The sequence below is a fragment of the Petaurus breviceps genome, unplaced genomic scaffold, assembly GCF_028583685.1.
Source record: "Petaurus breviceps papuanus isolate PSGF00001 unplaced genomic scaffold, PetGlider_PUasm1.0 90792, whole genome shotgun sequence".
Lineage (NCBI taxonomy): Eukaryota > Metazoa > Chordata > Mammalia > Diprotodontia > Petauridae > Petaurus > Petaurus breviceps.
The window spans coordinates 11,785,777-11,791,776 of NW_027187347.1; the positions used below are offsets into that span (position 1 = coordinate 11,785,777).

Here is a 6,000-nt window from a genome sequence, read left to right on the forward strand (position 1 = left end):
TACTACTACTACTACTATTAAAGAAGACAGTAAAACTGGGAAAAGTCAATAAGGAAAAGCCACTGTGCAACCTTATTGGCCTAGGTCACATATAAACAATAGTACAGAAGGAATGCTTTTGTTTTTTCTAATTTAATTTTCTTGGTATCTAAATAAGGAGTGTTTGTTACAAAATGGCTATAAATTTATTAGACATACTCATGTATGCATTATATAAACTATATAAAATTTTCTTGCTAGGTTAAATTTAGGACATGAACAATCTGATAGCATCCCTTTAGTTTTCTGCCAGTTACATTTTAAGTGCTAGAGAAAAAAAGGCTATACAATAAATGCTATCTGCCAGCAACAAACACAGATTAATTATGGCAATGATAAAGAAAACATTTAGAAGAGATAAATTGCAAGCAATTAAATATCTAGATTTATTTAGTGAAAAATGAAATCCTTTTTAGACTTTTGAAATTAATGAAAATATTTCAAATTTTACAATAAGTATCTGCATTAAATTCAATGCAACAAGCATTTATTCATTAGAAAGGCATGATGCAAGGAAGGCCCTAGGGACATGAAGACGAAAATGAAACAATTCTTGATCACTTTAATAAAACATTTAATTTTTAAAAATATATACAACAAATAATCATATCTCATAATATTCAAAATCACTGATTTTTCATACACTCCATTATCAACTTACTGGGTATCCTTCAAGTTTTTATGAGCCCCACCCCCATTACATATTAGTTTTAATCTAATTAAATATAACATCCTAGATTAATCATTTACTATACATGGAAAGCTTTTTTTAAAATCCTTAAAATCAGGAGTTTGGTGAGTTTTACATGAACATTAAAGATTCTACAACACCTATTTTAGAATAAATTTTCTTCTATCAAAAAAAGAAAAAAAGCTACAATTGTCATCTTCTGCAAAATTCTCAAAGGTGAAGCTCAATGTTCTAAAATTAGTAACATAAATAAATGAGGAGGTTTCAGTCTGCACTAATACCTTATGCCCATTCTTATGCTTACACTCCACTAGAATAGAACTTAAACTGGGATAGAGCATTGTATTCATCAACTGAACTGTAAACATCCTTGACCTGGAATTTCAGCTTAGCCTCAATGTCAGGAGATTTGGGAAATGCAAGCACTATCTGATAACTCTGGAGTGAATTGTAAAAGGCTCCAATAGACTTGGCCCTGAAGTTGAGATTTCTAAAACAAAGTCAAATATATTTCTCTGCAGTTAAGTTCTGAAATAGAACATCATATATGTATGTACACACGTGCAGGTGTGTGTGTGTGTGTATTCGATACTATGGGAAATCCACCAGCCCTGTTCCAATCGTTGGCAGCAATAGTCACTATTTGAATGACATATGTCATTCTTTCTTACCTATCCCAACAGTCTGTTTCTGTTAACAGTAGAAGAAAGAGACTTCAAATAAACTTTTGGCACATTTTTTACAGATTCATAACCATACTGGAATAATGTAGAGGTACTAATAATCCATTTGAGAACATGCACACCCCAGATGAAAGCACACCTTCCTCTAGCTCCTTACTTTTAATCTACCACACAAATATTTTGGAGCCTTGAAAATTACCTCATATTGCCTTGATTCTATATAAAAATATTTATTGCCACTAATTGCCTTAGGCATTATTTAATGTAATGGGTAAGGGCTGAAATTCAGGCATTTCCTACAATTCCGAGGACCTACATATTACCTAAGAAGTTTCTAGGAAAGTACTGAAAAGGTCTTGGATTATATGTTTTACATAGGCATGAGATATAATCCCTAAGAATTCTACAGAATGCCAAGAATGACTTAGGTAAAGACAGGAATCATGAAAAAAAGTGGACTTATGGGCAAAGTACAAAATTCAGACATTCTAAAGAGCCAGGAATCCTGTACATTGCCTAAAGGTTTTTGGCAAAGTATCAAACTAGGCCCAATGAATGTTATATATACAAGCATTAGAAGTAATCCCTAGGATTTCTATAGAATGCCCCAAATGGCTTTAACAATGTGAACAATTATTAAAAGTACTTGATATTGTATTACATGCCTAATTTCTAGTTCAAGAGAACTAGCTTTTGCATGTAAACACATGCCCCACTGCTCCTGCTGGCTGCTGCAGCATAGGAAGGGCTACTCCTGTATAAGCAATACCAGATTTCTACAACTTTTCCTGTACTACTGATATTAGAGAGGGTCCACTTAAATTTATATCCTTATAAAGAAGATAAAATTCAGATTTTCTTTTCAAAGCTATCTTAATTATTCTTCTAAATAAGATACTTGTACGTATCATTTTAAGAAATAGTATGGGCATACTATTTTACTCATGCAGAAATTCTGGAAGGAATATTTTCCACTAAAAAAAAATATAAAGATCAGAAAAAATACTTTCCTAAGGTATCTTCCACAACCACCCAGTTCAAACCACTTCTACCATTTACATCCCAAGTAGCTAGCACTAAGGATAAAGAAGACTGGGACCAAGAATATTCAAAGAATGTCAACAAGAGTTCCTCCTTTTCAGAAAGGATCAAAAGACACCAGCCAGATGAAACTTCTAAGCACCTTGCCAGCCCCTGGGGCAACACATTTGCTCAGAGCCAGAACTTGGCTTGCAGTATAGCAGTACAATAGGGCAACACTCCGGCTTAAGCAAGTTCATGAACATATCTATTGATAATTTCTATATTTATAGAAAACCAGAACATGTGTAGATAATCACACAATTGGATATTTATGAAGTGCCAGATTTTTATGAATACGGGAATTTGTTAATTAGCACAAGAACTAATCATTAAAATTCAAAAATAGATAAATAAACAGGAATGCCATTTACTTGTTAACATTTCAAAAAAAAAGTATGCAGCTGTTATTCTTTTGATGAATGTGGGCCTATAGAGCAAAATGTAGACAGGGAAAAGTGTCAGCAATATTTAAAACACTAATGACTTCAATCTTGTAAATTATTACATATTCTTTATCCAATATAAACACAGTGATTCTCATCCTTAAGGGGGAAAAAACACACCTAAAATGGTTGAGAATGGTGCTTCCTTGGTATCTGAATTATGCTTTCTGTTATTGCCATGTTTTGGTTCTTTTTGAAGAGCCAAGATTGATTTTCATCGCATAGGAGTTAAAAAGCATACACATCATTCAATATAAAATTGTTTTAGCTACAGGGCATGGCAAGACATGAAATAACTGCTTTAGAGCATTTCCTCATGTGGGTGTGTTAGATAACTGCTCCAAAACTAAAATAAAACACACTGTGACCTGACCAAGATCTAGATCCTTTAGGATCTGAACGGGCAAATTTCAAGTGCCGATAGGAAGAGCCCACTGTAACCAGCCAGGCTAGTTACTGAATTGTTCTGACACTCTGATGCCCTCCTGGCTGAACCTTTCAAGTGTTCCCAGTCTCCATTTAGCAGAGTATACTGGTCTTAAGTTTTGCCCAGTCCCAGCTGCATTTAGAGTGTGACAGCACACAGCAGGAAAAGCCAATATATTTATTTCTGCTGGAAAAAATTTTAGTTATGTAAGAAACTGCAAGTTTGGAATGCTAGGTAAGAAGAAGAAAAATCCCACAGCCTAAAAAGTCAAGTCTACCTTAAAATAAAGTTGCAATTTTTACTTTCCTATATTCCATTCATAAAGAAAAAAATAATTTTTCCCAATTTCCCCTCTTAATTTGTGGTTGGCTAAAATTTACATAAATATAATTAACATGATTTTAAAGTCCTATCTAAAACAAATGGAACCAATCTGTGGCTTCTTTTATGCATCTGTGTATAATAAACACATATTTACATGGGAATAGAGAGGATGAGAAGGTGTGACCAAAAGATATTTGCAAGATTTCTTTAAAACAAAAATAGAGTTTCTAAATGTTTCTTATCTTGAGAGTAAATAAAATGACAGGTGCATAGCCATTTTTGACACATTAGTTTTAATCAAATTTTTGGTTTATGTGTTAAAGATGGCAGGAGGGAGGTTTGAAAAGCCATCGAGTCTCTCCTGCATTAATATAACACTTTCAAAAGACACTAGAGTTCTCTCCCTTCAACCTGAGTAAAAACTGACAGGGCAGGCCTGAACTGAGCGTGCTCAGTACTCCTGTTGTATGATGGATGTTTTACTGCTTTGGTCCAAACTGTCTTTACTTGACAGTCCAAAAGACAGTTCATGTGAGATGAGCAGGTTAAAAGTCCCAGTGAAAAAGAAAAAAAAGAAAGAGGCCTTTGGAAGCAAGAGTTCACTATCATTCTAGAATAATGGATTTTTAATAAACATTTCACTAGAGCTAAACCTGGAGAATGTGTTGGGGAATCTGCTCTCAAGTCCCAGGTGGGTTAAGAATATTGCTTTATGGACTTCTTTGTGTTGTCAGAGAGGCCTAATGGAATTAAAAAAAAAAAGTATGCCACTTGCTATTAAATAAATAATTTACTATGAAAAAGGTGATTGTTATTGTTGATGATCTCTGCAGATCAGCATCCATTTTCTGTAATTGCTCATGGATACTCCAAGAACATTTATGGATCACACTATATGAATTAATTTTTACTAACTGAATAGCAGTTTTACTGTCTAACAAACCAGTTTCAAACTCAGCCAAAAGACCCATTTCAAATGGATCTATTTAACTACTCCTTAGAATTGAGAAGAAAACTACTCTCGGAAAACTCTTCAACAATGTCAGTCAGCTGTGAAATGCAACTCTCACCACAAAAAAGAGAGAAAGAGAGAGAGAGAGAGAGAGAGAGAGAAAGAAAGAAAACAGAAAAAAGAAAGGTAAAAAGAGGAAGGGGAAAAAAGGAAAAGAAAGCACCTGAAAACTGTGCTTAAAATAAATTATGGAGCCCCAAAACATTAAATGAATACTTACAGTTGTTCCACAAGATGGCTTGAAACATTTCATAGCTTCAAGACTGTAAAAAGACAGCCAGTCCCCTATTCCCCCCACCCCAAGCATAAATAAACAGTTATACACTAAAAGGAAGACTGTCCTAGAGAGAAGCTGCCTGTTAGAAAGTTTGCATTCTTACTGACCACAGTGATGTCCCTATAAATGTAAAAGTCCATCTGTAAAATAAAAGTTAGTAAACATTATCTTGTTCCTTTAAAAATAAATGCAGCCCTACCATGTAAAAAATACATATATAAAAATCACAAGGGAGACTGTAGCAAATGATAGCAATTATTACTTTCTTTCTACCCCACCCTCAGTCTCTACCTTCTTACTACTACCCATGTTATCTAATGTTATTATGAACAGAAAGGGTTCAACCTGTTTTCATGTTTTTAATGTAAATATGGACTTTAAACTTAGATGTAAAACAAAGCATGACCACAGCAACATTACAGCTAAAACACTGGCAAATTACTAACAAAACCTACTTAGCAATAAGTAAGAACATGATAGATAGACGGACAGATGGAATTGCATAAACAGAGAAGAAAAGCAAAGAGACTAGCCAACATACGGAGGGGGTTGTTTTAAAAGAGTGAAAGATACTGATTTACTTGCTACTATAGTGAGAAAAACAAAAAGATTTGTTTCTAATTATTGTTAAAGTAATTAAACTGAATCACAAGGGCACACCCTTAAATAAGTAATGGGGGGGATCATTAGTAAAGAGCAGGCCTCCTATAGATGTTCCAAATTTTAAGCCAGTAAAGGGTCTTCCAAACTTACATCTAAAAAATAAAAATCAAGACAGAAAGAATAAAAGAAATGGGGACTGGGAATAAAAGATTGGGGGTGGAGGCAGCAAGGTTTTTTTTTTTTTTTTTAGAAAAGTTGACTGGCCTACCTTTTTCCCCAGCACTGAGTTTCTCTTCTCATAATCGGTGTCTCCCTGGAAGTACAGTGTGAGTGGTAATGACTGCCTGCCTCCCTAATGAGTCCATTTTCCTGCTCTTGATGTTGTGTATATACACACACTGCAACCTACCTTACAAAC

At 34.2% G+C, this 6,000-nt stretch overlaps 1 protein-coding gene across 39 annotated transcripts in view; it reads right to left on the reverse strand.

Annotated features, from left to right (window-relative positions):
• Window positions 1–6,000, reverse strand: part of ZBTB20 (zinc finger and BTB domain containing 20) — a 1,019,756-nt gene that overhangs the window by 943,081 nt on the left and 70,675 nt on the right. For 5 of the 39 annotated variants that reach the window (XM_069069952.1, XM_069069953.1, XM_069069921.1 and 2 more), the window contains exon 1: window positions 5,851–6,000. This exon is cut by the window's right edge and continues 26 nt beyond it. The exons of the other annotated variants lie outside the window; for them this stretch is intronic. The gene's annotated coding sequence lies outside the window, so the exon portion shown is untranslated. The remainder of the gene's footprint in view (window positions 1–5,850) is intronic. 39 annotated transcript variants of the gene reach the window in all.